Raw genomic sequence first — 13,046 nt, forward strand, 5'->3', positions numbered from 1 at the left:
TTTATGTGAATGGACCTTTTATGCTAAGATATAAAAATTTGGGTAAACTATTAAAAATGACAACCGATTTTGGAGACGCTAACAAAGATTATCCTCAATTTTGATAACGATAAAAATATTTTTAAAATATTATAAAATACGATAAAAATAATTAAAAATAATATTTTTTATTAATGATAAATGCCTTTTATATTTAGCAAACATCTTATGCATTTGATTTAAAGTTTTGTAGAAATATTTGCATAAATACTTAAAAAGTACATACAACAAATTGAATAAAAATTTGATCTTTAGATTTTTTTATTTTTTAATAATATTCTTGGTCATTGATAAAAAAATTACAAAAAATATAAAATCAACAAATTTTAAGGAAAAAATTGTTTTATTTATCTGATCATGCTTAAAAAAAATCGTATCAAAATTTATTCTTTTAAATACTTTTTGAGAATATATATTTAATGTTGATATTTTTTCATGTTTCAAAATACTTTTAGAATTTTTTGTTATTAACAAAAATGGGTGTTTTTGCGAGTGCTTTTGAAAATGGAGAGAGATTTTGGTAGTTTATCCCAAAAAATTTCTGTTTTGTTGGCAATTTTTGTGTTGTTAGCCGTTTGTGTGTTTTATTATCAATTGGTTTATGTTCACTTAATATTTTCTGTGTTTAACAAAAGTAACTTTTATGTTTTATTGAACTAATCGATTTCCGTGTTTGCTTGAAGCAAATTTACGTGTGTATGTAAAAAATTGTTTGGTTTTGATTATTGTGTTTAAGGCACTAAATTTTTACATAAAATTATTTTGTTGGTTTTTATAGATTTATTAAATTTTTAATTAAATTATTATATTTTTTAATTAAATTTGACATTATTTTTAATTTTATAATTAGATGTTTATCATTGTAAAATGTATTAAAATTAAAGGAATATTTTTTGCAAATTAAAAATATCCACAATTAAGAACTTAATTATTATATATTAATATATATTATTTACATCTTCTTAAAGCATGAGCAACTAAACCTCCTAAGTTAAGGTTAGGAGCTCTGCTGATTCATATGGATTAATATTATTGTTTCTATTTCAATATATATTTGATATCATTCTATGATGTACTGTCAATCTTCATCTAAATGAGGCTAGGTATGTCCCTTTTTTTTGCATGAGTTCTTTGCGAGTCCTGATTCGGATAACATTGAGCTAAAATTTGAGAATACATCACCTGAGCCAATAATTCATCTGGACTAATCGAGGATATGTGACATATAATCCGATTAGTTCTGGGTGATGAGGTTCTTGTGGCACTAAGGCTAGAATCATAGAGCACTATTCTTCGATCCGAAAGATCTGACCTTATCTGTGGCGTTTTGAGTAGGATCAACAAAAGGAGAGTGAATTGCGTGGGCTTCATCCTCGGACATAGTGAATACCATGAGTTAAACATGGCACTTGCTGTGGTTCAGGAGAGATTAACTTGATGAGAGGACATGAGTTAAACTTCAATTAATTTTTATTTTTTCGTTAATTTTAAAGTTTTTGACACGAAAATAACCTAATTACAAAATTAAAATAGTGTAGGGATCCAATTGTTGGGCCGCCGTGGGGAGCTCTCGACAAGATTTCGCAGAGGAATCAAGTAAGATAACATAAGATGAAAAGACACCCCATCCAACTCAAAACTTTATGATAGTAAATTAATAGGTCTCTCATCTTATAAACTCTTCACTCTTCCTTGCTTTCTTTGATGTGGGACTAATTTCATACACTCCTCACACTTGCAACATTAACACCAATTAAAAGATAAAAACGTATAATGACCTAATTATAAATTTAGTGAAACTATTTTTCCGTGAGTCAATAACCTAGCTAGTTAGTCATTGTGTTTCTTAGTTAACTCCTACTGTAATTAGTTAGGAGCTAAGGTAGCCGGATTAATTATTGGTGTAAGGGTCTTAGCACAGTGAAGTTAGTTAACTTTCTAAAATTAAGAGTTAGTACTGTTAGATTTACCAACAAAAAATAAAAAAAATCCGTTAGTATTATGTTTATCGGTAAATTTTCAGTCTGGCCAAATTTGATGGTATACACCTCATCAGAAAATATTTATCATCGAATTTTGATGTCTGCCGGTAACTTGTAACGAATTTAGCGTCGGAATATGATGGTTTATGTGCAAAAAATCTAATGAATATTATCGGAGGAAAAAATCCGACGGTAATGTTGGCACTATAAGTTGAGCCTTCGCACTATTTTACCGTCAGAAACATTTGACGGAAATTTTTTTTTATTTTTTTATAAAAAAAAGATGAATGGTCACTACCATCGAAATTTTCCGTTGGTAATTCCATGGTTGCGTGAATATGTTTTTTTAACAATGAAGGTATTTTATCTGAAAATAGTGATTTATATATGATGTAAAAATATCAAATATACAGAATGTAAACACGAAATGAAAGTTTGATAATGAAATATATAGGATAGAACTATATTGATATTAAGCTTATTCAGATTCATCATCCTCCTCATCTGAGATAATTTCCTAGTCATTGAACTCGTCTTCTTCTTCTTTATCTCTATCAACCCTGTCTTCTTCTTGAAGATCGTCGTCGTCCACTGGTAGTATGTCGTCATCTACCCTAAGATTAATGATATCATCATCCATAACCACTACAAGAAACACGCTGAATACCATCAAATTTACGGTCGGATTTAGCGGTGACTATTACCGTCAGATTTAGTAGCATTTTTTGCATTGGATACAAGCAAGATTTAGTTTCTCAATTTATTTACCGTTGAATTTTATGTTCTGACACTAAATTCGACAGTAATCGTTGGCGCAAAATCTTATTTTAGTAGCACCAACTTTACCTGTGGATCTTTCTTCGGATTTGGCTGCCGGTATATTAGTTTAGTGAAATACAGCTTGTAGGCAATTTACAATCGAAAATTTTTGCCGGTAAATCCAACAGTAAAATTGGGGTAAAATTCAAATGCAAACCCCTTCTCTCTCACTTATGTGAACTCACTCTCTCTCTCTTCTCTCTCTCCTCTTGTCTTCTCTCTTCGACCCTGAAGCTGTCGGCGTCGCCATCTCCAGCTAGAGCCTATGCCGCCGCACCTTGTCGCCATTGGAGCTGTTGGTCACTACTGGAGCCATCGGGAACTCCGCCACTATTCGCGTTTATGGTTACTGCCGTCGGTGTTGGTGACGTTGTCACCGTCATTGCTGGTTCCTGTCACCACGATGCCTCCATTATCCCGCAGCCACTATCAAAGGTAATTTTGGCATAGTTTTTTTTAAGATTGTTTTGTGAGTTTAATGTTTTGTTAAGTAGTTTATGAAATTATTGATTAAATTAGTGTAATGAAGTTTGTGATTAGGATTTGGTATAGTTTTTTATTTATTTTAGATTTTTTGTGAGTTTTAGGAATTTGTTAGATATTTAATCAAATTATTGATTAAATTAGTGTAATAAAGTTTGTGATTAGGGTGGTTTAGTTTTTTATTTTTTTTAGATTTTTTTGTGAGTTTAGGATTTTGTTAGATATTTTATTATCAAATTGTGTTGTTACCGCTGTACATGACAAACAAACAAATTCAATCACAATAGAGTCTTAAATTCAATTTGGTAAAGCTTTAATTTCAACCGTCTTACATTCTTTTTAGAGCAGCAATTGATATAAATTTTAGGATTAATCTTTACATACAAGTATTTTGCATTTACAAGTTTTACAAGTATGAACGAAATTCACCCATTAAACTTGCTGTTTGTTACGTGCCTTTTTAACAGAATTTTAAATCAATTCAAATCAATTAACGCACAAATATATAACTTCCATTTTTCAAAAGATTTCGTTTCTTTTTTCGAGTTTCTTGCCAAATTGTTGGATCTCCTTCATATGTTCTCTCTTTGCTTCGTTTTTTTCGATTTTCATGGTTTCTGAAATCAAGCTTTGAAATCGTTTTGAATATAATGGAATTTCAGAAATACACTCAAACGATTACATAAATACACCCAAACGATTACAGAAATATACCTAAACAGTTATAGAAATACACCCAAACAGTTACAGAAAGGATTACAGAAATACACCCAAACGGTTACAGAAATGCACCCAAAGAATTACAAAAATACACCCAAAAAATTTAAGAAATACACCCAAAACAGGGGAAGACAGTATGTTTCTTCTTGAAATCTTTTAATGTTTTGCTGGTTAAGGATGAGGCACATGACAGAGACAATCTAGAAGAAAAACCTAGAAGAACAGTAAAACAGTACCTTGAATAATGTTTCTTCCTTTTTTATGGTGATTTTTTTATGGAGATTTGTATCTTTTCTTCTTGATTTCTTCTACTCTTCGCAATGAGTTAGAACGTTTCTGTAAAATCGTAGTAGTTTGTTTTGAATGTCCCTTGAATCTTGATGGTTTGCGTTTTGATTGAGGAAGAAGAGGAAGAGTGAACGTGTTGTGGAAGGGGCGCGTGTTTTTTCTTGATGGTTTGCGTTTTGATTGAGGAAGAAGATGAAGAGTGAACGTGTTGTTGAAGAAGCGCGTGTTTTTTCTTGGACTTGGAGCAACTTGTACAACTTATAAGCCAAAAAAACTTGTATGTATAGCAGACCTCTAAATTTTACCAAAGTCATAAAGGTGCAATTGGTATATACAAAACAACACTTAAACACCAAACTTTAATTATAAATTAAATGCTGAATTCATAAAAGCACTTCAAATATTGCTACATACACAGCTCCTTTTAAGTGCAGTGCTTAGGCATTAACACCAATGCTCATGAGCTTTTCAAAAAATTTATGTGAATATAATTTTGTCATTCACCGATAGATTAAATCCACGGCATAATTAAATTAGGCATAATTAAGTTAGAGTAAATATTCTCATATGCTATTTGAATGATCAATATACTAATAACTTATCATGAGGCGACCAATCAATAGTTGCATATACATACTTATCACCTTCTTCAGCTTTTGCTTGAGCTTCGTTAGCAAAAAATGATGACAATTCAAGAAGTACAGAGAGAACTCGAGAAAAAACAACGCAAGATGGATTTTTGTTATTGGCTCAAAATTCAAAACTACTCATTTCCAATGTAACTCAATTATATCTAAAATTTCTGTATCTTAATTCTTAATTGCTTTTGATACAATCAATCAAGTAATTGTATCATATCGGTTATATTAAAATAATGATAATTTTCATAATGGGAACCTAATGGAAAAAAAAAGTAATGAGGTAATAAGGTGCACGAAGAAAAGAAAATAGAGAAGTGAAAGAAATTGATACCCATCCCGAGTGTACAGAGAGTAACGTTATTGTTCTGCTTTATATGTACCTCTGCATCAATAAAAAAATTAAATTGAAATTCAAAATTAAAGTAGTGGCACAATCACAAAATTACCAATCAAAGGGAGTGGACCAAAATCAAAATTCGATGAAACCGAAACCAAAATCAACAAGAGAAAAACTCGGTAATTTGATAACAGCACATCACAAGAAATGATCCGAAATAGAACTTCTATGAAATTACTAGAAAGAAATAAGCAATAAAGAGATGGAGAAAGAGATACCTAAGGACCGAGCCTGAGGCGAGAGGCTTAAGAGAAAGAGGTGAACGGTGGAGAGTTGTCGATTTGCCTGAGAGGACAGAGCACGGCACCACGGCTAAGCAGAGCAAAGGTTTTAGAACGCCGAGCAGAGCAGAGGTTTCAGTACGGCGCGAGTAGAAGAACACGGCAGACCAGAGCAGAAAGACCAAGGCGCGAGCTCGAGCAATGGCGAACACGACGACAGCAACCAGAGAAGAGAGATTACAACAGTGACGGATCTGGCAGTGCAAGTTTATTGGGGTTAGAAGATGACCCAACCCACATATCACTAAAAGAAGTGGTCAATTTTATTTCACAAAAACTAAGTAGCCCACCACTGATGACCCAAATGAAAAAACAAAACTAATGGAGCAGTCCATAAACCCTACACCCACTTGGAGATTTGCAACCTTGGCTCGTTATTCCTAGCCAACTCCATTCAACTAGCAAGTTCGACAAACTCTACCAAGTCTATTCACGGTAAGCATCACCCTGCCACTTGTCATAACATCCTTCAATCTGTATGAATAAATTTGTATGTTATAAATAGCCTAAAAAATAATAAGCAACCTCTTTTATTTAGTTAAAAACTTATTTGTTATTGTTGTTTTGGATAGTGAAATATCATTCATATGTATTTTAATTTTTTCAATAATAAATTTTGATATATAAATTTATATGTAAATTTTTAATGATAAATTATCAATAAATTATTATATAAAAATATAAAATTTAAATTTTTATTTATATAAAAATTATTAAATTTAAATATTTAAAATTATATAATAAATTTTTAATAATTTTATTTTATATTTAACTAAACCAATTCGACGAGAATTCAATCTAATTGGATAATTGAGCCTCGATCGGTTTGCTGAGCCGTTCGATTCTAGCACCTTGGATGAAATACATAACATAATCAATAATTCCCACTCGTAAAACATGCTCAAATTAAACCAAAATCCAAAAGCCTTCTTTATAGGCCAGCCATACCCCTCATGATGAGGCTTTTCTATTCCCACTCAACATTATTGTTCCAAGACATAAAGCTGAAGTCAAGGATTTGGGATAGCCCACCGGTGATTTGGTACACACAGAATTCAATTAGCGCCTCGTTTCACGAAGAAATCAATCACGAGAGATTCTCCTCATCTTAATAGATAATAGTTGTTCTTCGAATCAAAACAGGGTTCTGACTCTGACCCTTGCATTAACCTTATAATTGTAGCTAGCTATGGAAACATGCTGGCTGTGTGTCCAACACAGATATAAGGTTACGAGTGCTTAGTGTTTATGGATGAAATAAAATAATGTGTTCGATCTGACAAAAAATTGATTGATTATATTAAAACAGAAATAAAAAGAGAAATAGTAAGACTGAAATACATTTAAAAAAAATACATTAATATTTTTATAATTTCGTTTGGTAGTGATATTATTTTTTATAAGTAACTTGTCAAAGTTTGTTTTGAAAATATAATTTCTTAAAATCTGTAACGGTTATATCTGATAAATCAAATTAAAAATGACTTTTAATAAGTACAAAAAATAATAATAATATTTAGTAAAATAATTTGCAAAATTTTAAATGACAATAATAGACTACATAAATAGGAAAAAAAATTTGATCGTAATTCGATCTGACAAAAAATTGATTGATTATATTAAAACAGAAATAAAAAGAGAAATAGTAAGACTGAAAATACATTTAAAAAAAATACATTAATATTTTTATAATTTCGTTTGGTAGTGATATTATTTTTTATAAGTAACTTGTCAAAGTTTGTTTTGAAAATATAATTTCTTAAAATCTGTAACGTTTATATCTGATAAATCAAATTAAAAAGGACTTTTAATAAATACAAAAAATAATAATAATATTTAGTAAAATAATTTGCAAAATTTTAAATGACAATAATAGACTACATAAATAGGTAAAAAAATTTGATCATAAATAAAATTTGACATCAATAATATAACTAAGTAAATTTGAATATTTATTGATATATAAAATTATATTAAAATTTTTTATTTTAATAAATATAAATTAATTTTAAAAAATATCTCCTTAAATACTTTAAAAATATTTTTAACTTTTAAAACTACAAATACAAGTAATTAAATTTTTATTTATCGTACAAAATGAAGTATAAGTACTTTTGTAAAACAACAAACATATCTCTAAAAGGCTTGACCATACCCAAGGCTTAATGATGTTTCTCTGTTTCTATTTTTAATAACAATGTCGCTAGATAACTAACAAGAGGCTAACTAACAATAAATCAATAAGCATTTTTGAATTGTACTCTATATTAACTAATTAATTGTATTAATTAGTAATTATTTAAATTTTATTTTTTAAAAATATAAAATTAATAATTATTAATTACAATTATTTAAAATTAGTTTATTAAATTAGCTGATTAGAAGTTGTTTATTTATACTTTTCTTTTTGATAATTAGTGGTTCTTAATGTTGTCTATTTTTAGATTTTATTTAAGGTTTAATTACTCTATTAGTCTCTATAGTTTTGCAAAATTTTTAATTAGGTCTTTATATTTTTTTTTCTTTTACCAAATTTTTTTTAATTAGGTACCTCTTAGTAGTAATTGGCTTAATTTTATAGAGACTTAATAAAAAAAATTAGTGCAAAGACCCAAATAAAAGAAAAAAATATATATATGAACCCAATTAAAAAAAATTTGGTGTAAAAATTTAACTAAAAAAAAAATATAAAGACCTAATTAAAAATTTTACGAAACTATAAAATCCAATAAAATAATTAAACATTTATTTAATCCTAACTAATTATTCATTTTTAAAAGGAGGATTTGAGTACTAGACAATATGAATTTCTTTTTCTTTTCAATTAAAACTCTATCAAATGAAGTAAAAGCTAACTTACTTAAAGCGTTTTGGGTTGAAATAGTAAATAAATATCATATTGAAAATAAAATCTTTATTAGATCTATTTTAAAACTAACTCCTATAAGTTCCGAAAAGCAAGAAAAAATCTAGCATATCTTTTTTGCGAATGTTGCTGTAAAGACACTTAAAACATCTTTTTATAAAGATATTTACGTTTTACATTATTATTAGGTATATTAATGAATTGATTATTTTAAATTTATTAATAAATTAAAATAAAATCGATTTTTTTATAATAATAACAATAAACTCATTTTTTTAGATGCATTACAGAACTTATTCTTCTTTTTCTACATTTTTGTAAACCTAAATTTATTTAAATTAATAAAATTTTAATACAGTACAAATAAGTTCATAGAAATTTCATGAAAAACTTGAATTCATCAATATTTTTAAAATTGTATTTATTTTAACTATACATTTGACAGATAATTCAGTAGATAATTAGTATAAAACTTTTTAATTAAATGAATATATTAATTTTTTCAGGAACTTATGTGGCACATTTAAGATTGGAATATGCATCATAGTAATAAATTCCAATTTTTTAACAATATCTTTTTTGTCATTGCTCATGTTATGAAATATATCATAAATAGATTTTGTAAAACATCTCAAATCATGAATTTTTTTTTAAATAAATAAAAGTTATATTACATAACTGTATTTATACAAAAAAAAAATAAATTGTTCTAACATATATATGCTTATATTATATTTTAGTCTTTCTTTTTTTGTGGTGCTTCTCTCAACAACTTTTTTTTTGTCATTTTTTCTGTAAAAAATAAAAAATTAGATTAATAGGTAATAACAATACCAAATACACCTCAATTCACATAAAATACAGCGAAATACAAATTAAATATACTGTTATTATTTTTCAATTGTACCACACAATATTAATTCAAAAAGACATACAACTCAATCAAACATGTACAAAATGATACTAGAAGCACTACAACAAAATTTTAAGACCTAGTTACAATAAATTCATAAACAAATTTTTTCAAAAATAGACAAAAACACATGCAAATCACTCAAACATACAAAAGAAAAAAAATCAGAAATACCACAACTTCTATTACCTAATGATAACAAAAAGAAGACAACAATATTAAGGCTGTGTTTGTTTTTAGAGACAGGACAGAACATGACACTGAAACGGAGACAATAGGATGGAGACACTAAAAATTATCTTTTGTGTATTGTGTTTGGATACAATGGACAAGACAACAATGTAATGTCTAGTATTATGTTTGGATACACATGGACAAGACTAAATATTATATGAAATGACTAAAATAATCCTGTGATTTCAAATTTTTTACATTAATACAAATTAATTTAATAAAAAATGAGAGTATGTAGGAGTACAGATTGAACTTGAAAAAAATATTTGAAGAGGCAAAAAATTTTAATAAAAAAATATATTAGTATTTATATTAAAATAAAATTTATAAATATAATTATTTTATTTTAAAATTTATTATTAATATGTAAGAATACATATGGTTAAGATTAATAAAAAAAATAAATTTGAGTTTGATTAATAAAAAAATTTATTTTAAAATTAATTATTTTTGTTATTATTTTTATTACAAATCAAATAATATAATATAAGGTTAAAATGGTATTGAAGTAAAACGATAAAAAAAAGAATTATCTACCCCCAATAAAAAATTCTACAGAAAGGAGATAGTACCTGGAAAAGAAAGAGATAGAGAAAGAACAGGAAGAAAAAAGTATATCTGAACAACGCAATAGAAAAAATAAGAAGGGATAATAGTGGAAAAAAAGGAAAATAAAATTTATAAAATTGTCTGTGTCCACTCTTTCCAATTCCGTGTCCATCATTGTCCTTCGTGAAAGAGTGGACACAAAAGTATCAAAAATTGTCTCAGAGACAATATGTCCACTGTCCATGTCTCTGCTTCCAAACACTTTTTAAACAAGTGTTGTCCATGTCTATGTCTCTGTGTCCTGCTCCCGAAAACAAACGCTACCTAAGTGCATCTTAATGCATATGAAATACACCGAAAGACAAACTAAATACATTGTTATTATTTCTCGATTACATTACAGAATACTACAACAAAATTTCCATGGACTAGTTACAACAAATCCATAAACAAAATCTCTCAAAAATGAACAAAAACACATGCAAATCATTTAAATATGTACAAAATAACATCAGAAGTACTACAACAATATTTTGTTGCCTAATTACATAAAAAAAGAGAACAACAACACAAAATACACCTCCATTCAAACAAAATACGTCGAAAATTGTTAGTGACAGTTCAAAACATGCAAACACTCAAACATATAAAAAAATACGTGCAAATCCTTAAAACACATGTAGATATAAATTAAACTATACAAAAAATACTACGTAACATTTTTATACTAGCCTAACAATGTTATCACCAAATGAACAGTATAATGAGAACAGTAATATATACTTTAACATAAAAATACAAAATAAATCTATTAAATAAATAAAAATATAACTATCTAGTGTTTCGCGATCGAAAATATGAAAGAAAAAAGTGAAAAAATTGGACGATTAGTGAACAATACCTTTAATAATATTTCTGTGTTATCAATGAAGATTTGAAATGTAGCTTTGAGATTTTTTTGAATTTTTGCAAAGATTTTGAGAAATTTTTAAAAAACTTTTAGAGTCATTTGAAATTTGATCGTTTTAGTTTTAATCGAGAGAGAAAAATATTTTTTATATTAACGTTTATGTTATTAAATATTTGTTGAAGTGTATATTTACACGCTTTTTAATTTAAAGTTGATTTTTGTTAAATTTAAATTAATTTGATTAGATTTGATTGAAAAAAAAATGTATATTATATTTTATATTTTTGCAGTAAACAGGCGCTACGATCTTGAATTATCGGTAAGTAAGGGGAATTTATGTTATATACATTGTATTAATTCAGTAATAACGTCCATCATGAGAAGTCTATAGCGCGGGCGGGGTTAGGTTATGATTAATGAATCATAAATTTAAGGGGGACCAGGTGAAGACAACATTTTTATTCCTTTCTATATTAAAACTCATGTATATCCTTAATATTATGAAGCAATGATGATGATCTCTCTAATAGTTGCTACATATCTTTTTTAATTAAAATGTATGTATAGAAATAATTGTTATTCATAATTATTATAACTCAGAAAATTACAACATATTTTTCAATACCATTTACACCTAAATTACTTATTATATAGGAGGGTATAAAACCATATAGAATTAAACTTCCTAAAATGTTCATTGGTTGAATATTTGAATATTTCCTTGTACCTTCAAAATAAAAACTGAGCTGGGTACGTTGGGGGGAATCCATGCATAAATATTGAATATTTTCTTACCTCTTCCTTCAGTAAACAATATTTTCTTACCTTAATAACGGGATTGTGTGACAGAAATTAGCAGTAAATAAAGTGAATAAATATAAAAATTAACTTTTAATTAGTTAATATTAATTCATTTTTTATTGTAAAGTTGTTTTCTTAATTTTCACTTTTTGAAAGATTTATAATTTAAGATTAGGATTTTAGATTTAGAGTTTATGTTTAAAATTTATGATATAAAACTTAGAGTAAAAGAACAATTTTAAAAAAAATTGACTGGTATATATTAATTTAAAATAATTAACTCCTTATTTAAACTCAAATAAAATATAGTCAATAATAATACTAATTAAAACGTAATATAGTTTAGTTTGATGTTATGTGGTACCGACTTATTGAATTGCTGTGTTGGATATTTTTCTTTTTCCTTCAACGGTGTGATAATTTTGGAATGTATCTTTTCAATTAATAAAGCTAATTAAGTACAATTTTGTATAAATTAACGTTCTATTTTATTCTTGTAAAATATATATACCATTTTAACTTTTGCAAGTTTTAGCGAGTTAAAATAATTTCTATAAAAAAAATGGGGTTATATTAATTCTTGATGAAGTGAGATAAGGATATAAAAATATAAAATTATGTTTGATAGATAAAATATGGTTGGACAAAGACATTATATTTAAAGATATTAAATTAATGTATTTTACGCTTATTCTAATAAAAAAGACACAGAGACACTAATAAAAAATACAATTTATTTTTTTATTTTTTTATTATTCTTATTAATTTTTTATAATTATATTTTTTATTGTTATATTTTTTTTAAACATTTTTAAATGAAAAAAATAAAAATGAATTAGATTTTCAAATTTTATTTTACTTTATCACCAAACAAAATATAAAATATTAAATTTTATATCTTTATTCTTTATATTTTATTCTCAATATTTTATCTTATTCTATTTTCAAAAACAAATACACCTTATAAATCAAGTTGTCTCTTAAAAATCTAATGAAAACTAATGGGACTTATATTTTTTACAAATAAAGACTATATTTTGATTCGTTAAAATATACGAGAATTAAAATAGTTTACTCATTATTATATGCCTAAACTGATTAAAATAAACATTAAAAGTAATAA

Source organism: Arachis hypogaea, chromosome 5 (assembly GCF_003086295.3).
Source record: "Arachis hypogaea cultivar Tifrunner chromosome 5, arahy.Tifrunner.gnm2.J5K5, whole genome shotgun sequence".
In the NCBI taxonomy this organism is placed as follows: domain Eukaryota; kingdom Viridiplantae; phylum Streptophyta; class Magnoliopsida; order Fabales; family Fabaceae; genus Arachis; species Arachis hypogaea.